The sequence below is a fragment of the Pseudophryne corroboree genome, chromosome 5 (genome assembly GCF_028390025.1).
Source record: "Pseudophryne corroboree isolate aPseCor3 chromosome 5, aPseCor3.hap2, whole genome shotgun sequence".
Lineage (NCBI taxonomy): Eukaryota > Metazoa > Chordata > Amphibia > Anura > Myobatrachidae > Pseudophryne > Pseudophryne corroboree.
The window spans coordinates 595,296,207-595,322,512 of record NC_086448.1 but is presented as its reverse complement, the minus strand read 5'-3'; positions in this window follow the sequence as shown (position 1 = coordinate 595,322,512).

Below are 26,306 nucleotides of genomic sequence, written 5' to 3'. Positions count from 1 at the left end.
CGTGCAGCCCCAAATAATGCAGATTCTGCCAATTGTATCTGTATCTCCATGCATATCTGCCTCAGTTCCCACTTAAAATAAAAATGATCCCTAACTGTACTTGGTCTGTGTTTGCACTCCTTCTCCCTCCCTCAAATCGCCTCTCCAAGTGAAAGAAGGTGCAAGTGGCAGATTTCCATTACATAGACATACAATTTTTGTGTTGGCATACAGATGTAACCATGCTCATCTTTAAAGAGATGCAGCATGGTGCAACACAGTTTGCTGCATGCCATGCCAGGCTGCGACTATTCACAGCCGGTGATCACTCCATTAATTCCTAAAATGGCACAAGCTGTTTAAAGTATTAAAAAAATGCCAAATAAATTTTTTTCATATCTTTGCAGACAAATATGCGAGATAAAAAAAGCAATTGCAGATGATATAGGAATAATATACTTAATCTTTGCTTGATTATTTTCAGCCTGATTAGTAGCGCACCTTTCTGGATTGTTCTGTTGTAAATTACTTGGAGCCACAAGTCATTAAATACAGTTGTTAGCATGCATGAAAACATATGTACAGTACATTACATATCAGGTTAATTGTTCTGAACTTTACACGAAAGCATTAGCATGGATTGGGATCATTATTGCATACATAGAGGATCCAGGAGTATATAAAACCTTTTAACATTTTATATTAATGCAAAATTGTCACTAAAACAATTACAAAACTATATTAAACACTAACACTACTCACAGTGGTCTTATATCTGTGTACTGTACAAAATTATTTAAATTAATTTATGCTTAATAAATAGTTATTCTTCCAGGTGCCACCAAAAAGTTCATTATTTCTTTCCAAATATTTAGAATTACATTCTAACTATTGAAACACTGTAATGGAGTGAATACTCACTTTTACATGCATGGGTGTAACACTCTGTCACTGGTCCCAATAACTAAATTAGGAGGAACCTGGCATTGCAAGTCTGCTCTCACAAGGAGCATTCACAGAATCCAGCATGTGTATAGTGAAGCCCTAAAGGACATTATGTTTCTAAATTGAAAGCTCAAATAGGACTTTATCATACTTGTGCCAATCACTTGCTCAGAAAATTATAGCAGAGGCCTCTGAAGAGGAAACACCTGTGCTATTTTTGAAGAAAACTAGGTTCAGGAACTCCCGTGGGTGGGCTGTGGTAGGTGTAGCTTAGGTAATGTGAAAGGAGCTACAGTGGGGGAAAGGTCTTTGAAAGAATAAAGAATTTGCGCATACCTAAGGCTTGCGCTGCAAAAAAGGGGTGTGGCCTCGCTGTAAGGGCTGTGGCTTTGCTGCAAGGGGCATGGCCTTGCAAGAAAAGACTACCTTATACCCCAGTTTTGCAATGCACGTGCCCAGACATTGCCTACCACAGGGAAAAAAAATCCTGATTCATATCCCTTACATTATTTGTAAATTTCCTTCTTATGGTAATGGCCATTACACATTATGCCACACCCCGTAATGGGCATTACACATTATGCCACACACCATAGTGCCCATTACATAATATGCCACACACCATAATGCCTAGTACACAACATGCCACACACCATAATGCCTAGTACACAATATGCCACACACTGTAATGTCTATTACACAATATGCCCCACACCATAATGCCCATTAAACAATATGCCACACACCATAATGATGGTTACACATTATGCCACACACTGTAATGCCTATTACATGTTATGTCACACACTGTAATGTCTATTACACATTGTGCCACACACTGTAATGCCTATTACACAATATGCCACACACCGTAATGTCTATTACACATTACGCTACACACCGTAACACCCATTATGCCACACACAGTTATGGCTCTGACACCATTTTATGCCCCGCACACAATAATGCTCCCTACAAATTATGCCACACAGTAAGGCTTCTAATTATTTTTAAATTACCTGCCTGTTGTCAGGGGTCTCATGCTCGTTGCCAAGGGTTTCATGCACATTGTCAGGGGTTGCATGCTCTGGGATCCAAGCTCATTGACAGGGGTTTCATGTGCGTTGCCAGGGGTCTCATGTGCATTGACACGGGTTTCATGTGCGTTGTCAGTGGTTTCATGTGCGTTGTCAGGGGATTCATGTGCTTTGCCAGAGGTTTCATGTGTGTTGTCAGGGGTCTTGTACTCATTGTCAGGGGTGAGGGTGGGTGCCGGCTCTAAGTGTAGCCCCAGCAGCCCCAGTAAACATCCTGGCAGCTGCCCCGTTAACGTTTGGGAGGGTGTGTGTCGGCATCATGAAATATATTGCTAATCTGCTGCAGTCCCCACAGCCCTCGCAGCCCCCACAGTGGATTGAGACATGCTGGGGGCTGTGGGAGCACTTCCATCCATAGCACTGTAATAAAATCCTCTTAAAATGCCCGCCGCCAAGGAGACAGGTGCTAGAGGTCAAATGTGACCTCTAGCATCTGTCTCCTTCTCGGCAGCGGCCATATTTGGTGGGGGTTTTTATGTTGCTAAAGACATAAGCACTTCTGCAGCCCCCAGCACATCTCATTGCACTGCGGGGGTTCCAAGGGCAGAGGGGGATGCAGGAGGCTAGCAATATACTTACTGATGCCTGCACCTACCCTCCAAAACTTTAATGAGGTAGTGGCCATGATGTTCTGAAACACCATTCCAGGTTACGTAATTTTGAAGACCACCCTCAAGAATGGCATTCCGGACAAAATATAGCCCTGGGTAACACTGTATCCCTTTCATCCTAGGCCTCTAACAACCAAAATATTTGAAATCCTCTGCATGCAGTCAGTGGCAAAACTTCAGATTAGAGTTGTGTGCTAGCCCAAATCTTTGGTTTTGAATCTGTATCTCCTTCGTGTTTTGGATCTGTATTGGTTTTGCCAAAACCGCCCTTGCCGGTATTTGTTTTGAATCTATATTTTTTTAGAAAAAAACATAAAAACAGATATAATCACAGAATTTGGGCTGGTTTTTGCTCATACAATATTATTAACCTCAATAAGATTCATTTTGAGTCAATTTTGACCCCATCACAGTATTGTTATTATCTAGCATTGGATCTTTCAGGTTTTGGTTTCCATATAAGGAACGGGCATCTGGTACTCGGCACAATTGCACTCCCTTTCTGCCATGATGTCTACAATAAAGTAGAAATATGTTGAATTAATACAAAAATTAGTTGTTTATATTGGTCAAAAACTTTATTTACATGGTACTACATACGTTGCATAATGCTGGATGAAGCAGTTACCTTCCCCAGGTCAAACATAACTTTAAGGAACTGATCCTACATTGAGGCTGAAAGTAATCTGTACAGATGACTACAGCATCTAAAAATATATATTGTTCAATATATTTTTCATTGTTTGTACTGTGGTCAAAATTACCTGGAAATTAATGTTACTGGGGTTAATAATACTCTAGGAACAAAAAACAAAGGCCAAATCATGTGATTTTAGCTGTTTTGTAAAAAAAAAAATGAAACGCAAAAATAGTCTGACACAGATCTTTATCAATAACTAGATCAGGCACCCAAAGGAGGTAGAGTATGTATCTAGTGGAAGGAAGGATAGATTAGTAATTTCATTTAATTTGTTTGATTTTAAAAATTGTAATTAATAATTGGGGGCACTGGTGATAGTCTTTATTGCATAGACAACAATTTTTATTGATTATTGCACTAATCTGACTTTTACTAATCTGACTTTTACTTTTTCTTTGATTTTACATGCCCTGATTTAAGCTGTCTATGCCTCTCTTCTCAATTGTTCGTCCTCCGTATCTATCAACAAACACAAACCAAGTGGGGTACATCACACACCACAATTTGTACAAAAACTGTACCACCTACAGTGTCACAATACGTGTATGAGTCAAAGATAATAATCTAATGCCATGGTTTACTTCACCTGCAGTGTCACACATTATGTGTATGAGTCATAAATCGTAATCGAACACTCCAGTTTAATTTCACCAACAGTGTTGCTCAATACATGTGAGAGATGAGTACGAAAATATATTACTGTGGTACCACCTTCAGCCACAATGTCATACAATATGTGTATGAGCCAGTAATAGTAATCAAACACTGCAGTTTAATTTCACCAATAGTGTCACACAATATGTGTATGAGATGAGTATGATAATATATTACTTCTCCTACAGTGTCACACAATATGTGTATGATTCAGAAATAGTAATCAAACACTGCGGTTTAATTTCACCAACAGTGTCACACAATACATGTAGTAGTAAAATATATTACTGTGGTACCACCTTCACTCACAGTGTTGCACAATACATGTATGAGTAGGAAATGAATTATATTACTGTGTTACCACCTTCACCCACAGCATCACACAATACATGTGTGAGTCAGAAATAGTTATCGAAAACTGCGGTTTAAATTCACCAAGAGTATTGCACAATACGTATAAGAGTACAAAATAATAATATACTGTGGTTTGACCAGCAGTGTCACAGTACTTTTGAAAATAAAATAAAAATTGTATAGTACACTGGGATACAGCACAAACAAAAATAAATATTTTTTTATAATTATATTTTTAGGCTTTTTGTTTTTAGCTTTTATTATTTTATTTTAATACTGGGGTGGAGCCCCTGGATGTATGGACAGATCACCCCTTTCAGACACAGCAGACAGAGCACCCCCTGGACTGATACTGATATCAGGACACACCAGCCCCTGTATGTTATACTGGGTTAATTTAATTAACATAGGGGCAGAGCACCCTTTTCAGATATAGCAGACAGAGCACCCCTGGACTGATACAGCAGACAGACTACCCCTTTTAGATACCCAAGCCCCACACCAGCCAGACAACACAGTACTGAGATGGACATATCCGTTCAGTACACTCTCCACAGCCGGAGTAAAAATGGCACTAATCACCTGAGACCTTTATCGAATCCATAACCCGCAAAAATCTGACAGTGGGATGATGAAGTTTTGCCTCAATTTGGGATCTGAGTAAGGTTGGAAACCCCGAGCCGGATTTGGTCTCAGATTATGAAGTTTGGGTGGGTCCAGTTCTCGGAGAACCGGAACCACTCATCTCTACTTCAGATATACAGAAAAAAATTGTGAAAGTTAATAATAAAAGTTCTTGCATACTATGTGTAAAGTGATCTATGTGCAAATCACCACATAACTCTAGAGAACAGCAGAAGTGTGACTTTACTCTCTGCAGGTGTGCTGAGTAATTGTTGCACAAAAACTTCCCGTATAACACTCTTCCTGTAAGATTTCACCACATAAATGTCCCAACTCTGTAAAATACTGTATGTCAAGGGTCTGGTTGTGAAAAAAATGCCTAGGGGGTAATGCAATGTTTTAACATCGGTGGTTTTAAGCTGCAATTTGGAGTTCTACAGAGCATCTTGCACATTGTTCTCAACTTGTGATCAAAATTTGTACTTGGTTAAGGGAATGATTGGTCGTGTGGACCTTTACAGAAGGCATTATGGATGGTGTAATGGTTAGCATTACTGCCTCACAGCACTGAGGTCATGGGTTTGATTCCCACCATGGCCCTACTCCGGTTTCCTCCCACAATCCAAAAATATACTGGTAGGTTAATTGTCTCCCAACAAAAATTAACCCTAGCGTGAATGTGTCTGTGTGTACATGTGGTAGGGAATGCAGATTGTAAGTGCCACTGGGACTGATGTGAATGGACAAACATTCCCTGTATAGCGCTGCAGAATATGTGTGCGCTATATAAATAACTGGTCATAAATAAGGCATTCAGCAGCAAAGTCCATCTTTCTAATGACAGTACTCAAATTGAGCATTGCATATACATCTCAGAAACATCTCTATAAAATTTGTCTAATAGGTTCTTCACAGAACATATTGTCCTTTCTGCTAGTCCATTGGAATTTGGATAGCAAGGAATGCTGGCGACATATCAGATGTCCTATGCACTGGTGGAAGTCTGGAACTCACCACTCATAAACTGCATGAAATTGGCAGTAGGTAGCCTTCGTGATAAATGTCATTTCAGTTTGTTGATGACTGTGGAACTTGTCAATTTGGAGAGACATTTTATTTTGAACCAACTGAATATGAATCCACTAACACAAGGGGGTATATTTACTAAGATTCGTGATTGTCGGGATTTGGTGGGAGATTAAACACAATTGACATCGGTAGAGTGAATTTGCAACTTTTTGTGTTTTTTACGTCTCATTTACTATGCTGTCGTACTCTGCATTTTTGTTTTTTTCCAATGTCGATGTCATTCGTAATGTCAGGCAGTGTTTTACGGGAGTGATTAGTAAAACACTGCCTGACAAAACACAATGAATCCCGCCGGATCTGTGAGATCCATGCAGGGCTTCATTGTGTATATTATGAGAAGTGAAGAAATAGTTAAAAATCATTAAAAAAAATTGCGTGGGGTCCTCCCTTCTAAGCATAACCAGCCTCGAGCTCTTTGAGCCGGTCCTGGTTGTAAAAATACAGGGGGAAAAATAACTGGGGTCCCCCCATATTTAAACAACCAGCACCGGGCTCTGTGCCTGGCCCTGGTGCAAAAAATAACAGGGGACAAAAAACATAGGGGTCACCCATATTTTTAACAACAGCACCGGGCTCCACTAGTCAGAGAGAAATGCCACAGCCAGGGGACACTTTTATATTGGTCCCTATGGCCCTGGCATTAAATCCTGAACTAGTCACCCTTGGCCGGGGTACCCTGGAGGAGTGGGGACCCCTTAAATCAAGGGGTCCCCCCCTCCAGGCACCCAAGGGCCAGGGGTGAAGCCCGAGGCTGTCCCCCCCATCCATGGGCAGTGGATGGGAGGCTGATAGCCTTTTGTGTAAAAAAAAGAATATTGTTTTTTGTAGTAGAACTACAAGTCCCAGCAAGCCCTTTCCCCCGCAAGCTGGTACTTGGAGAACCACAAGTACCAGCATGCATGGGAAAAATGGGCCCACTGGTACCTGTATTTCTATTACAAAAAAATACCCAAATAAAAACTCAACACAGACACTGTGACAGTACAAGTTTAATGTACATACACGAACACTTACATACACACATACTTACCTATGTACACCCGAAGCACTCAGTCCCTTGTCCAGTAGAATCCAGGGGTTTCTGTAAATAAAATTATACTTACAAAGAATCCGATGTAGATCGGTCCTCTTCTTAAAAGTTATAATCTAGGGATTTGGCAAAAAAACAAACCGCTCACCCGACCCACGAATTGAAAGGGGATCCATGTTTAAACATGGATCCTTTTTCCCCGAATGTCGGGACCCCCCGTGACTCCTGTCAAAGAGGGTCCCTTCAGCCAATCAGGGAGTGCTAAGTCATGGCACTCTCCTGATTGGCTGTGTGCGCCTGCACTGTCAGTCAAGCGGAGCACTGTGGATACAATGTAGCTTAGCGCAGCTACATTATATTCAATGGTGGGAACTTTGCAGTCTGCAGTAGACCGCGAGGTTAAGTGGGGCCACCCACAAGAGTGACAGTGCAGGCGCGCACAGCCAATCATGAGAGTGCCATGACGTGGCCCTCCCTGATTGGCTGAAGGGACCCTCTTTGACAGGATTTACGGGGGGCTCCGACATTTGGGGAAAGGGGAGCCATGTGTAAACATGGATCCCCTTTCAGTTCGTGGGTCGGGTGAGCGGTTTGTTTTTTTGCCAAGTCCCTGGATTATAACTTAAGAAGAGAACCGATCTACTCTGGATTCTTTGTAAGTATAATTTTATTTACAGGTACCCCTGGATTCTACTGGACAAGGGGACTGAGTGCTTCGGGTCAACATAGGTAAGTATGTGTGTATGTAAGTGTGCATGTATGTACATTAAATTTGTACTGTCACAGTGTCTGTGTTGTGTTTTTATTTGGGTATTTTTTGTAGTAGAACTACAGGTACCAGCAGGCCCATTTCCCCCCGCATGCTGGTACTTGTGGTTCTCCAAGTACCAGCTTGTGCTGGGACTTGTAGTTCTGTTACAAAAAACAATATTATTTCCTTTTACACAAAAGGCTATCAGCCTCCCATCCACCACCCTTGGATGGGGGGGACAGCCACGGGCTTCACCCCTGGCCCTTGGGTGCCTGGAGGGGGGGACCCCTTGATTTAAGGGGTCCCCACTCCTCCAGGGTACCCCGGCCAGGGGTGACTAGTTGGGGATTTAATGCCAGGGTCGCAGGGACCAATATAAAAGTGTACCCCGGTTGTGGCATTATCTCTCTGACTAGTGGAGCCCGGTGCTGGTGTTAAAAATACAAGGGACCCCTATGTTTTTTGTCCCCCATATTTTTTACACCAGGACCAGGCACAGAGCCCAGTGCTGGTTGTTTAAATATGGGGGGACTCCAGTCAATTTTTCCCCTGTAATTTTACAACCAGGACCGGCTCAAAGAGCCCGAGGCTGGTTATGCTTAGGAGTGGGGACCCCACGCAAAAATTTTTTATGATTTTTAACTCTTTCACACCCCTTCCTACACATAAACATGCATGGATCTCACTGATCCGTGCATGCCTATCAGAATACGGGGAAAATAAAGCAGGTCTATTTGAAAACTGCTTTTTTTTACGATTTGTACTTTTTCATGGCAGTGTTCGGCTATTGCCGGCAGTGATTGTGAATACAAATTTTTAGATAATTACCGAGTTGTATAAAATAACAGGTGTGTTTGACCGATGGTGTATTCATTCGTATTTTTTTCTCTGCCTTCAAAAAAAATATGAATGCCCTCATCACTTCCGAGATTTGAGTTTAGTAAATTCCCGAGTTCACACTTTGAACAAAAAACACAAAATCGGCCTAAATCGGGAGCTTAGTAAGTATACCCCCAGGTGCTCTTTCCCCTTCCATTCAAAAAGATCTGCAGCAATGATGGACAAGGGAGGTCAGGTCTCTTGAAGAGTGAGCAGTGCCTCAGCATGGGGGTTCATATAGCATTCCATGGGGTACATTCCAAGGATGTGCAATGATGTAAATGACTTAAGAGGCACTAGCTAGTACCAGAGCCAAATTTGCAGACAATATATGAGCCCAAGGGTTCATGTGGGCATTATACATTGATGCTGTAGTGTATACTGCTGGAAATTTGGTGAGTTTTGATCAGAGATGTGCTGAGGCAGTATGCAGGGATTTGTGGAGAATGGTAATCATATGTTGATGGTCTGTCTGAACCAGCACTGGATGCCTATAGATGAACTCAACAAACTTTTGACAAGATTAGAGCAAACACTGTTGATAGAAAGCAACAAAACTATGCTGGGAGGCATCAACAGAGATCACAACAGGAATACATAAAAAATTTAATCAATGGAAGTGAGCATAGCCTTGAGAAGAGAAATAGCAGAATCATGGGAGTGCAACCAAAACTAATACTGTAGTGTGGCAGAAATTTTGAGAAATTTTGAAAGGTAATTGGTCATAACCAAAAAATTCTGCCAACTCAACTTATCTATATTTATTTATTTATTTATTAACAGTTTCTTATATAGTGCAGCAAATTCCGTTGTGCTTTACAATTGTAAATAACAATTATATAACAAACTGGGTGATAACAAACAGTCATAGAGGTAGGAAGGCCCTGCTCGCAAGCTTACAATCTATAGGGATAGGCATGTGCTGGATAGCCTTTGTCTTGGCAGGGTCTGACTTAACACCCTCTGAAGTTATGATATGACCAACATACTGGGCCTCAGTGACTCTGAAATGACACTTGTTAGAGTTTAACTGCATGTTAATTTCACAGATTCTTTGGAGGATCATGTGGAGGCACAAGTCATGTTCTTCCGTGGTTTAAACTCAAGCAAGGATGTCATCCACAATGATCTCACATGGCTTTCCATTAAAGCAATTCTCCATGCAATGTTGCAACACTTTGCTGTCAGAGCATAAGCTAATGGGCATTCATAGGACGTCAAACCTGCCCAGAGGTGTCATGAACGTGATGAGCATGGATGACTCCTTGTCCAATGTGAATCCACGTTTGACATTCAGAGTAGTATATATCTTTCCAGTTGTCATATCAGTTATGACTAGTTTCACAGTTATGATGGAATGATCAGATGCATACCAAACCGTCATTTTTTACTGCAACAACCATAGCCGACACCATAGGGAAGATTCCACTGAACATTGATGACCAATGCTGTCAAAAGATTTAACTCCACTATCATTTCATTTCCTAATTATCTTAACTCCACTATCATTTCATTTCCTAATTATCTTACAATTGAACAGATTTCCAGTCTTGTAACTCAGGAGCATCCTGTTGAATGACATGCACATCAGTGCCTAATTAACCCCAGTGTTATGCTATCCAGCATACATAGGAGTAGTGATGAGCGGGTTCGGTTCCTCGGAATCCGAACCCGCCCGAACTTCACCTTTTTTTTACACGGGTCCGAGCGACTCGGATCCTCCCGCCTTGCTCGGTTAACCCGAGCGCGCCCGAACGTCATCATCCCGCTGTCGGATTCTCGCGAGACTCGGATTCTATATAAGGAGCCACGCGTCGCCGCCATTTTCACACGTGCATTGAGATTGATAGGGAGAGGACGTGGCTGGCGTCCTCTCCGTAATAGAAAAGACTAAGTCTAAGAGTGACATTGTTATAATTGTGGGGAGGATTGGGGACGGGGAGCAGCTGTTAGGGAGTACAGTGCAGGGTTTTGATTATACCACCAGTGATTTTAATCCTTTGTTTCGCTGCCTGAAAAAAACGATCCACCATATCTGTGGCTGTGCTCACTCAGTGTGCTGCACTGCTGCATGATATATCTGTGCTGAGTGCACTGCTCTGCTCACACTGCCTAATTGTGGGGACTGGGGAGCAGTTATAGCAGGAGTACAGTGCACAGTTTTGCTGACAGTGACCACCAGTCCAGTATACGTTTGTCTGCCTGAAAAATATTGTGGTGTTTTTTTTTTCTTTCTTCATGCTAGTTTGTTTAGCAGTCTGCTGACAGTGTCCACCAGGTCCGTTATACAGTATATTATATATATATAAGCAGCAGTACGGTAGGCCACGACTGTACCTACCTCTGTGTCGTCAGTGCACTCGTTGTCCATAAGTATAAGTAATACTATACTATCCATCCATCTACATTGTATACCTGTGGTGTTTTTTTTTTCTTTCTTCATACTAGTTTGTTTAGCAGTCTGCTGACAGTGTCCACCAGGTCCGTTATACAGTATATTATATATATATAAGCAGCAGTACGGTAGGCCACGGCTGTACCTACCTCTGTGTCGTCAGTGCACTCGTCGTCCATAAGTAATATAATACTATACTATCCATCCATCTACATTGTATACCTGTGGTGTTTTTTTTTCTTTCTTCATACTAGTTTAGCAGTCTGCTGACAGTGTCCACCAGGTCCGTTATACAGTATATTATATATATATAAGCAGCAGTACGGTAGGCCACGGCTGTACCTACCTCTGTGTCATCAGTGCACTCGTCGTCCATAAGTATAAGTAATACTATACTATCCATCCATCTACATTGTATACCTGTGGTGTTTTTTTTTCTTTCTTCATACTAGTTTGTTTAGCAGTCTGCTGACAGTGTCCACCAGGTCCGTTATACAGTATATTATATATATATAAGCAGCAGTACGGTAGGCCACGGCTGTACCTACCTCTGTGTCGTCAGTGCACTCATAGTCCATAAGTATAAGTAATACTATACTATCCATCCATCTGCATTGTATACCTGTGGTGTTTTTTTTTTTCTTTCTTCATACTAGTTAGTTTAGCAGTCTGCTGACAGTGTCCACCAGGTCCGTTATACAGTATATTATATATATATATATATAAGCAGCAGTACGGTAGGCCACAGCTGTACCTACCTCTATGTTGTCAGTGCACTTGTCGTCCATAAGTATAAGTAATATTATACTATCCATCCATCTACATTGTATACCTGTGGTGTTTTTTTTTTCTTTCTTCATACTAGTTTGTTTAGCAGTCTGCTGACAGTGTCCACCAGGTCCGTTATACAGTATATTATAGATATATAAGCAGCAGTACGGTAGGCCACGGCTGTACCTACCTCTGTGTCGTCAGTGCACTTGTCGTCCATAAGTATAAGTAATACTATACTATCCATCCATCTACATTGTATACCTGTGGTGTTTTTTCTTTCTTCATACTAGTTTAGCAGTCTGCTGACAGTGTCCACCATGTCCGTTATACAGTATATTATATATATATAAGCAGCAGTACGGTAGGCCACGGCTGTACCTACCTCTGTGTCATCAGTGCACTCGTCGTCCATAAGTATAAGTAATACTATACTATCCATCCATCTACATTGTATACCTGTGGTGTTTTTTTTCTTTCTTCATACTAGTTTGTTTAGCAGTCTGCTGACAGTGTCCACCAGGTCCGTTATACAGTATATTATATATATATAAGCAGCAGTACGGTAGGTCACGGCTGTACCTACCTCTGTGTCGTCAGTGCACTCGTCGTCCATAAGTATAAGTAATACTATACTATCCATCCATCTACATTGTATACCTGTGGTGTTTTTTCTTTCTTCATACTAGTTTAGCAGTCTGCTGACAGTGTCCACCAGGTCCGTTATACAGTATATTATATATATATAAGCAGCAGTACGGTAGGCCACGGCTGTACCTACCTCTGTGTCGTCAGTGCACTCGTCGTCCATAAGTATAAGTAATACTATACTATCCATCCATCTACATTGTATACCTGTGGTGTTTTTTCTTTCTTCATACTAGTTTAGCAGTCTGCTGACAGTGTCCACCAGGTCCGTTATACAGTATATTATATATATATATAAGCAGCAGTACGGTAGGCCACGGCTGTACCTACCTCTGTGTCGTCAGTGCACTCGTCGTCCATAAGTATAAGTAATACTATATTATCCATCCATCTACATTGTATACCTGTGGTGTTTTTTCTTTCTTCATACTAGTTTAGCAGTCTGCTAACAGTGTCCACCAGGTCCGTTATACAGTATATTATATATATATAAGCAGCAGTATGGTAGGCCACGGCTGTACCTACCTCTGTGTCATCACTCGTCGTCCATAAGTATAAGTAATAATAGTATACTATCCACCCATCTACATTGTATACCTGTGGTGTTTTTTTTTCTTTCTTCATACTAGTTTAGCAGTCTGCTGATAGTGTCCACCAGGTCCGTTATACAGTATATTATATATATATAAGCAGCAGTACGGTAGGCCACGGCTGTACCTACCTCTGTGTCGTCAGTGCACTCGTCGTCCATAAGTATAAGTAATACTATACTATCCATCCATCTACATTGTATACCTGTGGTGTTTTTTTTTTCTTTTTTCATACTAGTTTGTTTAGCAGTCTGCTGACAGTGTCCACCAGGTCCGTTATACAGTATATTATATATATATATAAGCAGCAGTACGGTAGGCCACGGCTGTACCTACCTCTGTGTCGTCAGTGCACTCGTCGTCCATAAGTATAAGTAATACTATACTATCCATCCATCTACATTGTATACCTGTGGTGTTTTTTCTTTCTTCATACTAGTTTAGCAGTCTGCTGACAGTGTCCACCAGGTCCGTTATACAGTATATTATATATATATAAGCAGCAGTACGGTAGGCCACGGCTGTACCTACTTCTGTGTCGTCAGTGCACTCGTCGTCCATAAGTATAAGTAATACTATACTATCCATCCATCTACATTGTATACCTGTGGTGTTTTTTCTTTCTTCATACTAGTTTAGCAGTCTGCTGACAGTGTCCACCAGGTCCGTTATACAGTATATTATATATATATAAGCAGCAGTACGGTAGGCCACGGCTGTACCTACCTCTTTGTCGTCAGTGCACTCGTCGTCCATAAGTATAAGTAATACTATATTATCCATCCATCTACATTGTATACCTGTGGTGTTTTTTCTTTCTTCATACTAGTTTAGCAGTCTGCTGACAGTGTCCACCAGGTCCGTTATACAGTATATTATATATATATAAGCAGCAGTACGGTAGGCCACGGCTGTACCTACCTCTGTGTCGTCACTCGTCGTCCATAAGTATAAGTAATAATAGTATACTATCCACCCATCTACATTGTATACCTGTGGTGTTTTTTTTTCTTTCTTCATACTAGTTTAGCAGTCTGCTGACAGTGTCCACCAGGTCCGTTATACCGTATATTATATATATATAAGCAGCAGTACGGTAGGCCACGGCTGTACCTACCTCTGTGTCGTCAGTGCACTCGTCGTCCATAAGTAATACTATACTATCCATCCATCTACATTGTATACCTGTGGTGGCTTTTAGTTGTGCGCAAAATATGGAGAACAAAAATGTGGAGGTTAAAAAAATAGGGAAAGATCAAGATCCACTTCCACCTCGTGCTGAAGCTGCTGCCACTAGTCATGGCCGAGACGATGCAATGCCATCAACGTCGTCTGCCAAGGCCGATTCCCAATGTCATAGTACAGAGCATGTAAAATCCAAAACACAAAAGATCAGTAAAAAAATGACCCAAAAATCAAAATTAAAAGCGTCTGAGGAGAAGCGTAAACTTGCCAATATGCCATTTACGACACGGAGTGGCAAGGAACGGCTGAGGCCCTGGCCTATGTTCATGGCTAGTGGTTCAGCTTCACATGAGGATGGAAGCACTCATCCTCTTGCTATAAAAAAGAAAAGACTTGCGGCAAAAGCACAGCAAAGAACTGTGCGTTCTTCGAAATCCCAAATCCCAAAGGAGAGTCAAATTGTGTCGGTTGCGATGCCTGACCTTCCCAACACTGGACGGGAAGAGCTTGCACCTTCCACCATTTGCACGCCCCCTGCAAGTGTTGAAAGGAGCACCCGCAGTCCAGTTCCTGATAGTGAAATTGAAGATGTCAGTGTTGAAGTACACCAGGATGAGGATATGGATGTTGCTGGTGCCGGGGAGGAAATTGACAAGGAGGATTCTGATGGTGAGGTGGTTTGTTTAAGTCAGGCACCCGGGGAGACACCTGTTGTCCGTGGGAGGAATATGGCCATTGACATGCCTGGTGAAAATACCAAAAAAATCAGCTCTTCAGTGTGGAAGTATTTCAACAGAAATGCGGACAACAGGTGTCAAGCCGTGTGTTGCCTTTGTCAAGCTGTAATAAGTAGGGGTAAGGACGTTAACCACCTCGGAACATCCTCCCTTATACGTCACCTGCAGCGCATTCATAATAAGTCAGTGACAAGTTCAAAAACTTTGGGCGACAGCGGAAGCAGTCCACTGACCAGTAAATCCCTTCCTCTTGTAACCAAGCTCGCGCAAACCACACCACCAACTCCCTCAGTGTCAATTTCCTCCTTCCCCAGGAAAGCCAATAGTGCTGCAGGCCATGTCACTGGCAAGTCTGACGAGTCCTCTCCTGCCTGGGATTCCTCCGATGCATCCTTGAGTGTAACGCCTACTGCTGCTGGCGCTGCTGTTGTTGCTGCTGGGAGTCGATCGTCATCCCAGAGGGGAAGTCGGAAGACCACTTGTACTACTTCCAGTAAGCAATTGACTGTCCAACAGTCCTTTGCGAGGAAGATGAAATATCACAGCAGTCATCCTGTTGCAAAGCGGATAACTGAGGCCTTGACAACTATGTTGGTATTAGACGTGCGTCCAGTATCCGCCGTTAGTTCACAGGGAACTAGACAATTGCTTTAGGTAGTGTGCCCCCGTTACCAAATACCATCTAGGTTCCACTTCTCTAGGCAGGCGATACCGAGAATGTACACGGACGTCAGAAAAAGACTCACCAGTGTCCTAAAAAATGCAGTTGTACCCAATGTCCACTTAACCAAGGACATGTGGACAAGTGGAGCAGGGCAGACTCAGGACTACATGACTGTGACAGCCCACTGGGTAGATGTATTGCCTCCCGCTGCAAGAACAGCAGCGGCGGCACCAGTAGCAGCATCTCGCAAATGCCAACTCGTTCCTAGGCAGGCTACGCTTTGTATCACCGCTTTCCAGAATACGCACACAGCTGAAAACCTCTTACGGCAACTGAGGAAGATCATCGCAGAATGGCTTACCCCAATTGGACTCTCCTGGGGATTTGTGGCATCGGACAACGCCAGCAATATTGTGCGTGCATTACATCTGGGCAAATTCCAGCACGTCCCATGTTTTGCACATACCTTGAATTTGGTGGTGCAGAATTATTTAAAAAACGACAGGGGCGTGCAAGAGATGCTGTCGGTGGCCAGAAGAATTGAGGGCCACTTTCGGCGTACAGGCACCGCGTACAGAAGACTGGAGCACCACCAAAAACACCTGAACCTGCCCTGCCATCATCTGAAGCAAGAGGTGGTAACGAGGTGGAATTCAACCCTCTATATGCTTCAGAGGATGGAGGAGCAGCAAAAGGCAATTCAAGCCTATACATCTGGCCACGATATAGGCAAAGTAGGTGGAATGCACCTGTCTCAAGCGCAGTGGAGAATGATTTCAACGTTGTGCAAGGTTCTGCAACCTTTTGAACTTGCCACACGTGAAGTCAGTTCAGACACTGCCAGCCTGAGTCAGGTCAGTCCCCTCATCAGGCTTTTGCAGAAGAAGCTGGAGGCATTGAAGGAGGAGCTAAAACAGAGCGATCCCGCTAGGCATGTGTGACTTGTGGATGGAGCCCTTCATTCGCTAAACCAGGATTCACGTGTGGTCAATCTGTTGAAATCAGAGCACTACATTTTGGCCACCGTGCTCGATCCTAGATTTAAAACCTACGTTGGATCTCTCTTTCCGGCAGACACAAGTCTGCAGAGGTTCAAAGAACTGCTGGTGAGAAAATTGTCAAGTCAAGCGGAACGCGATCCGTCAACATCTCCTCCTTCACATTCTCCCGCAACTGGGGGTGCGAGGAAAAGGCTACGAATTCCGAGCCCACCCGCTGGCGGTGATGCAGGGCAGTCTGGAGCGACTGCTGATGCTGACATCTGGTCCGGACTGGAGGACCTGCCAACGATTACTGACATGTCGTCTACTGTCACTGCATATGATTCTCTCACCATTGAAAGAATGGTGGAGGATTATATGAGTGACCGCATCCAAGTAGGCACGTCAGACAGTCCGTACGTATACTGGCAGGAAAAAGAGGCAATTTGGAGGCCCTTGCACAAACTGGCTTTATTCTACCTAAGTTGCCCTCCCTCCAGTGTGTACTCCGAAAGAGTGTTTAGTGCCGCCGCTCACCTTGTCAGCAATCGGCGTACGAGGTTACTTCCAGAAAATGTGGAGAAGATGATGTTCATTAAAATGAATTATAATCAATTCCTCCATGGAGACATTCACTAGCAGCAATTGCCTCCAGAAAGTACACGGGGACCTGAGATGGTGGATTCCAGTGGGGACGAATTAATAATCTGTGAGGAGGGGGATGTACACAGTGAAAGGGGTGATGAATCGGACGATGATGATGAGGTGGACATCTTGCCTCTGTAGAGCCAGTTTGTGCAAGGAGAGATTGCTTCTTTTTTGGTGGGGGCCCAAACCAACCAGTCATTTCAGTCACAGTCGTGTGGCAGACCCTGTCGCTGAAATGATGGGTTGGTTAAAGTGTGCATGTCCTGTTTATACAACATAAGGGTGGGTGGGAGGGCCCAAGGACAATTCCATCTTGCACCTCTTTTTTCTTTCATTTTTCTTTGCGTCATGTGCTGTTTTTGGAGTATTTTTTGGTAGGGCCATCCTGCGTAACACTGCAGTGCCACTCCTAGATGGGCCAGGTGTTTGTGTCGGCCACTAGGGTCGCTTAGCTTACTCACACAGCTACCTCATTGCGCCTCTTTTTTTCTTTGCGTCATGTGCTGTTTGGGGAGTATTTTTTGGAAGGGCCATCCTGCCTGACACTGCAGTGCCACTCCTAGATGGGCCAGGTGTTTTTGTCGGCCACTAGGGTCGCTTAGCTTACTCACACAGCTACCTCATTGCGCCTCTTTTTTTCTTTGCGTCATGTGCTGTTTGGGGAGTATTTTTTGGAAGGGCCATCCTGCCTGACACTGCAGTGCCACTCCTAGATGGGTCAGGTGTTTGTGTCGGCCACTAGGGTCGCTTAGCTTACTCACACAGCTACCTCATTGCGCCTCTTTTTTTCTTTGCGTCATGTGCTGTTTGGGGAGTATTTTTTGGAAGGGCCATCCTGCCTGACACTGCAGTGCCACTCCTAGATGGGCCAGGTGTTTGTGTCGGCCACTAGGGTCGCTTAGCTTACTCACACAGCTACCTCATTGCGCCTCTTTTTTTCTTTGCGTCATGTGCTGTTTGGGGAGTATTTTTTGGAAGGGCCATCCTGCCTGACACTGCAGTGCCACTTCTAGATGGGCCAGGTGTTTGTGTCGGCCACTTGTGTCGCTTAGCTTAGCCATCCAGCGACCTCGGTGCAAATTTTAGGACTAAAAATAATATTGTGAGGTGTGAGGTGTTCAGAATAGACTGGAAATGAGTGGAAATTATGGTAATTGAGGTGAATAATACTATGGGATCAAAATGACCCCCAAATTCAATGATTTAAGCTGTATTTAGGGTTTTTTGAAAAAAACACCCGAATCCAAAACACACCCGAATCCGACAAAAAAAATTCGGTGAGGTTTTGCCAAAACGCGTTCGAACCCAAAACACGGCCACGGAACCGAACCCAAAACCAAAACACAAAACCCGAAAAATTTCAGGTGCACATCACTACATAGGAGTGGTTTTACATACATTACTGTGAACTATTTGAAACTGCAGTGCAATGTGTGGATTGCAGTGCCACACCCAAAGTCTTGATTACTTGGCCACCATTAGTAATTAGATTAACAGTGTGAGATCAGTTAATTGGTGTTTTGGGGTTTGTGTGCATGATGATGTTATGCTTGGCACCAGTGTAAATTTTTCTATTGAGGACCATATTTGTCTCTTTATATACTATGGTGGTAAATGTTTCACCATTTTTGGTCCTTAGATTAATACTCTTGCAGTGGAGACTGGAAAATTTGTTTTCAAGTGGAGCATCAACAGTGTGAACTCAGTTCTGTGGGTTGCTGATTTGTGTAGTGTAAGGTTGTCTGTTATCAGCTTTAGGTTTGAACCTGAAATAGCATGCAAAATGATTCTCTTTGCAACAAGCATTGCAGCATTTACTGAAAGCAGGATATTTTTTGGTGTTCATGGGAATGGCGACTGCCACAATTCACACAGTATGTACAATTTGTTGCTGCATGTGTTGCAGAGATTGCATACATCACACTGTATTTTAAACTACATTCAATTGGACTGCTCATGCAGCATACATATATGGTAATATCCAGTGATAGTTCCTTCTTGTGTAATAAATGTGCACGAGTAACATCATTATACTGTATGTCACTCACATAATCCTGTTCCTGATGAGATCACTTGCTAATGCATTATAATTACATTTACTTACAATTAGTTTAATCTGACAGGAAATGACTGGATACTCTCAGATGGGCTCTGCAAAGCACTGTTAGAAGCCTGTCTGTCCATCATAGCATATTTCACTGGTAAGCATATGTCATCAAACCTTTTTATTAGTGTGTTTTGATCTTCCTGATCCTCTCCTTTCAAATAGACAAATACGATTGCTTTATGAACAGCCTCATGCCTAGGTACTGTAGGTTGAGCAATGTATATGCCTTTACCTTTTTTGACTTGTCTGATAGTCTTGTACAGCAGTATATTAGCCATTCCTTCTTGATATTTAGCTATGACCCCTCTGAGATTCATAATAAAGGAGTCTGGGGGCTAGGCAGATTGTCAGCTATCCAATGAGAGTTGTATGGCACTTGGTTTTGGGGGGCAGAATGATGCAATACTGCTGTGGTCCACAGTGGGCTTGCAGTCATCACTGACTCCCTGTGATGGTAGGCAGAATTTGGGTGAGCAGTTGGTGATCTGTTGTCTGCCTCCAACTTCTAAGTTTTGGTTTGTGCTGCAGCCCAAGCATAGTGAGGGATCGGTATGAAATACCTCCAATCCAAAATACCGACGTTCAAAATCCCGACACCAATTGACCGATGGTCAAAATCCCGACAAGGTCAAAATCCTGACATGGACAAAATACCGACATTTAAAATACAGACAAGGTCAAAATACCAACATGTAAAATGCCGACCGGTCAAAATACCGACATGCATTTTTTGTTGTTTTTTGTGTTTATGTCGACATAAGTCAACATGGACACCATATAAAGTGTACCGTGTCCCCTCGCATGGCTCGCTGCTCTCGTCATGCTTTGGGCACGGTGCCTCGCTGCGCTCGGCACACTATTATATTCCCCCTCCAGGTCCATTGTAATGGTAAAGTATGAACAAGTCGGTTTCAATGAAAAAAATCATGAAAAACTCATCGAGATTTTGAACGTCGGGATTTTGATTGGAGGTAAACTGACTGCATCCCCATAGTGACCATCACTGGATATGAGTTTTCTATCTCCTGTTAATAAACTGCATAAAATGTTTTGGTCACAAGATTGAGCACCCTATGTCTTTCCATTATGCATAATTGTATGTATTTTTAAATGTTAAAATGGTCTAATGAATAAAAAGATTTTATCTAGGCCTAAAGAGTCATGGGAAGTCAAAAAGTAGATTATTGCACTAAACTTGTCTATTTAAAAATGACCTACAAAGCTTCATAATAATATTGCATGCTACAAAGTATATTTGTAAAAATCGAAGCAAGAATTAGTAAACAATTAAAAATTAAAATGTATGTTTTAGGAACTTGGGAAACATAATTTATTAATTAAGTATCCTAGTGTAGTACTTATAGTAGTAGTATAGTATAGTATTTTGTCTTGCAGTTTTCTTTTTCATGATTACCACAATTATTTTGAAAAATACTAAAGATTCTACATTTCAGAGTTTTAACATTTGTTTACAATTACAAAGACCTGCCAGTTGTCTAATTGCAATGACCATTCTCATGCCAACTGCCTAGTAAAAACATAGCTATTTACACAATGACTGCATGTCATGAAGGAGATTATTACAGCAAAGGCTTCATATACTAACTAGTGTAGATTGCCAATGTTTATGTCGGTGCCAATTGCCTGGCAGATCAGTCACATGTCCATTGGCTTTATAATCTTTTTAACTGAATTTCTGAATTATACCAATTTTGTGCCAGCTGTAAAGCAGAGCTCACATCTTTGTCACTTTATTAAGCACTACTATTTTATTAATATTTGTTTATTGTAGATAGAAATTACATGATTTAAAAAAAACACATACATTTAAAACAGTATTGCATGATACAATAGCAAATAATATTTGATTTATCTAAAAACAAAGCATGAAATATTACCTTTTATGTCATGCTTTAATTTCAGGTGCATCAATGGGATGCGGTCTATTTACCTATAATCAAAATTGCGACTGTCAAAATACTGACAACTATTGACCGATGATCAAAATCCCAACAAGGTTAAAATCCTGGCATGGTCAAAATTCGACATTTAAAATAATGACAAGGTCAAAATACTGACATTTAACATGTTAACAGGTCAAAAAGTCGACATGAATTTTTCATGATTTTTTCATTAAAACCGACTTTACCATCCTAATGGACCTGGAGAGGGAATATAATAGTGTGCAGAGCACAGCGAGGCACCGTGCATGTGAAGGGATGCAGTACACTTATACAGTGTCCATGTTGACCTATGTCAACATACACACCTAAAAAATTGAAAAACTTGTGTCGACTTTTTGACCTGTCCATTTTAAATGTGTTTTGACCTTGTCAGTATTTTAAATGTTGGTATTTTGACCTTTTCGGGATTTTGACCACCGGTCAACTGTTGTCAAAGGAGAAATATCCCCACTCCAATAAAGTTTCAAAGCAAGGGAGCACCCACTTCAATAGCAAACATTTTAATTAGACCATCAGCAAGCAGTAATCTATATCAACGTTTCGGCCTTTGTTCAGACCTTAGTCAAGATATACACACACACACACACACACACACACACACACACACACACACACACACACACACGTATGGTAATTCATTTATCTAGGGCAGTAGTTGTATATTCTTGGATATAATCAACAATAACAGATTGCTATTTATTTACATTTTTACTGGGTCATTCCTACTTTCTATTTTTTTTATAGAATTTTCCATTGTACAAAAAGAAAACAATATACAACATGCAACAGTACTTGCTGAATTATAACACTGAGCATTTTCCACAGGTAGAGAATAAAGTGGTCTGATATCAGCAAGTAACACATGTATATAACAAAAATACCATAATGGTGTAAGCTTCAGGGATTCTCAGATAACATTACAGAAAGTACAAATATAAAAAAAACAAATATCAAAAGTATGTTGTGACACAATGTAGTATCCCAAATGACAGAACAGATGTGTGAAATAACATTGAAGGTATAGATATACAGTAGCAGATTACTGGCATCAGGAAGAGCATTAATACAAATATATAAATACAAATATATATCCAATTAAGAACCTTCTATGGTTTTATACCACTGGGATTGAAGCCATTTACACCAAATGTTATCATACTTAAGGTCCATACACATTAGACGATGTCGCTCTGAGAGCGACGTCGTCTAATGTTTCCCCTCCCAGGCCAGCCGGTCGGCGGCCGACTGTACACACTGAGCGATATGACCACTCATATCGCTCAGTGACGTCACACCTCTGCTGGCCCTGCATGCAGGTTGTGGACAACAGTCCAGATCCTGCATGCATGCACTGGCGACAGCAATGATCATTGCCGACCCGCGGGGCCACACATCGGTGTTGGTGACGGCATACACACTTGCTGATAAAATGAGCAACGTCGCTCAGGGAGGGGGAAATGAGCGACGTCGCTCATTTTATCGGCAAGTGTGTATGGGCCTTTAGACTCAGCCTTACATTAAAGGTACAGTATATATATCTATTGGGAGACACTGTGGAGTTCACAAGGAATTTCCAGACCACAAAATCAGGTCCTAATGGTGCTATTCAAGATGTGGCTGTAACCACTTTTACCAGTGTGCAAAGATTGACAACATATTGGGTAGTATATATTTATCAAGAACATCAGGAGGCAATGGGTGGGATATGATGACACCCAAGTTTGGCTGACGTGCGGGAGTCCGGCCGAACGTGGACGTTTTTTTAAAGTAGCAATCACTTACAAGGCATAGTTTTGCGTTGTAAGCGATTACCTCTTTAAAAAAATGTCTGGGTGCGGACGGATTCCACACTTTGGCCGAACTCAGGCGGCATTACATCCTGTCCAATATCTCAAGAATACCCACACTGGGCGTTAACAAGGAGGAAGGAACTTCCATACTAGTAATGGCCTTAATTACATTATTCCAAAAAATACACACTAGTAAGCATCCCCACAATAGATGCCAAAATGGTCCCTGGGATATTTTGCATTTAGGACAGATATCAATAGCTCTGCCAGCAAATTTCATAAGGCACACAGGTGTGAGATATCAAGGAAAGAGAGAAATAAAGGCACCCAAATCCCAAATATCACTGGAAAAGTACTGTTTGTTGCTCCCAAATGAGTGAGGGGTATTACCTAACCCATTGTGATGAGAAAAATGTGGATAGACTGAGAGCGCAAACAGACTATTAGAATCTAATATTTATTTGTTTAAAATCCAATACATTTATATGAATAAACTCCTCAGACATTCAACAGACCAAATTGAATTTTTACATTATATACAATCCCTGTTAACAATGTATCTGTATTAACGGAAATAAAGTCTCATATTCCACAGTAATATTAGTGTGTAATTTCAACACAGCTGGATGTAATTAGGACATCCTTTGGGAACTAATTCTAATTGATGGTATAAAGTCCCAATGAAAATTATATTTAGTGGATGGTGCAAGCGTCTTGTTTAATACACGTTTAGGATTCAAAGCTTGAATAATAAATCCTTATGTTTTGAGCAAGACGTATTCACAGTATCTTATTTAAATCAGTGTGTCCAATGGTGACACTATTACCGTGTGTTGTAATAGGATAAAAAAAGGGACCTTTGAATATAGTACTTGCCCCCAAGTAATGTATCTCCATGGGATTCCACAGGTGCCCAACATTTAGCTATGTCCCGGAGGTTTCCACAGCGTGCGGTCACAATGGATGGGACACCATGACTTCTGTTGACTGAGAGGCTATGATGGGTAAGCTTGATTATGCCAGGCTGAACGCAAGCTGCATCCGCCTGTGTGGTTCCCACAGTAAGCGAGCCCGGTGGAATATTTGCTGCGGCTTCTGGTGGCTAAGAAGCCATGATGAGCGGTTTCAAGTTACAAGGCTTTCAGCTGGGTAATGTCCATATGAATGCTGAGCAGAGTAGAGTCCTGACATGTTTCTCGACCCATACTAACTGGTTGTTTCTTCAGAGGAAGTATGCAGGATAAAAACCTTTTTCTCCTGAAGCCTAATGGATGCAATGGAACTCCAAGGAGATGCTAAGACAAGATTCCAGAAGTAGTCATTTATAGAGCCTATGTCTGCCACCCATTTTTCATTGAAGCCCAGGAGATCTTTACAATGATGGCCAATTAAAAGTAAATAATACACACATGAGAGCATTCTAAGCAAAATGACAAAATAAGATGACAAAACCTTTTTAACAGGATTTTCTAATTGAGGCAGAGGGGTATCAGAGAACAGGGTAGAAACGTCATGGCGAAAGGTACCTATTTAAATAGGAAGTGGGTAACTTACATTTACTGTATACTGTGCAGTTAATTGAGTAAATTACTTCAGTATAAGAGTGTCATGGAATTGACCTACAGAGAACATGCCCTTAGATACCCATACCCAATACATTTGCAAGAATAAAGTTTGATCAATAGCCTAGAGTTCCACAAAGGAGTTTCTGGCTCTATACCCCCCCCCCCCCCCCCCCCCATTTCACCAGTTCAGCAGCTAAATCACAGATTTTAATTGCCTGAATAAATAATGGAAGACCTGAACGTATAAATATTGTAGAGGGGAGTGAACTGATGACACCTTGGAGACCAACATGCAGACCAGATCATTTACAGGGTCATCCTGGAGCTTTACACATAGATGGGCTACAGCAGCTGAGTTGCAAGGTAGTAAAACTTAATATGGGGAATGGCCAGACACTCTGTATGCCTAGACCTAGTTAGAGTATTCAACTGAATCCTGGGACATCAGTCCATCCAACTCAATAGGAAATCATACTTCCTAAACCCTGAGATCATAATATTAATGCATTAAGTCATTTAGGTGCAACCATTCTCTTAATCAAATGTACTTGACCAGCAACTGTGAGGGGTAGTTTAATCCAGTAGAGATATTTCACCCAGAAAAATGCCAATAATGGTTGTACATTCTGTTACTGCCAGGAGGCACGTGTTCCGGCCATTGCCTAGGCACCGGGATGCCGCACCTCCTGCTGAACACCGCCCTGTGCGTAGCAACAGGTGGGTGCCGGGTGCAGGGTCTCCTGGTCCCTGCCTAGCAACAGGCAGATGCTGGGCACTTGGAGCTGCCGGACTCTTAGCAATAGGGATGCAGGAGGCAGACGGCATTCCCCGTTGCTTAGGGTATTATGTATGTGCAGCGGGGAAGCTGCATAGAGTTTGTTAATTAGACTTCATCATTCTGATTGGTGCAAGCACCATTTATATTCTCTTCCTAGTCTCTCCCTAAACACTGGTGATAGTTCCTGCTCTTGTGAGAACTTGTCAGCTCGTGTGAGAACCTGTCAGCCTGTGAAACACCCATGATTCTGAGACCCTGCCTGACTGATTCCTGACCTGATCCAGCTAGCCTTGTTCTCAGGTTTTGGTGTGGAATTTCCACACAGGCACTGCCTTGCCTACATTTCTTTATTGTATCCACCTTGTGCATAGTTGCATTAATATTTAAAAAGCTGTTTATTACATCCTGTGCATTGTTGCATGTACAAATCTTTTGTATTTACATTCTCATTGTTAATAATAACCTGTGCATTGTTGTATGTACATAGTGATTGTGTTAATATTATATTCTGACCTGTGTATTGTTGCACTCACGTGCACTCCTTATTTATTCCTCAGTCTTTGCCTTAGCATAGTAGTAAGGTTGTGTTTGGTGAACGTATCACCATAATACATTTACCCCTGCCCAGCCTCCGATAGTCGCCTTGTCCACACGTAAGACCTGAGGGCATCTGAGTATGGGGTGGACCTAATTCACCCTGGAAAAACGGCTGCTATAGGAGAAGCCTAGCATTGCAGGAGGCTAAAAGACTGCTAGGCAGTGGGTAATTGT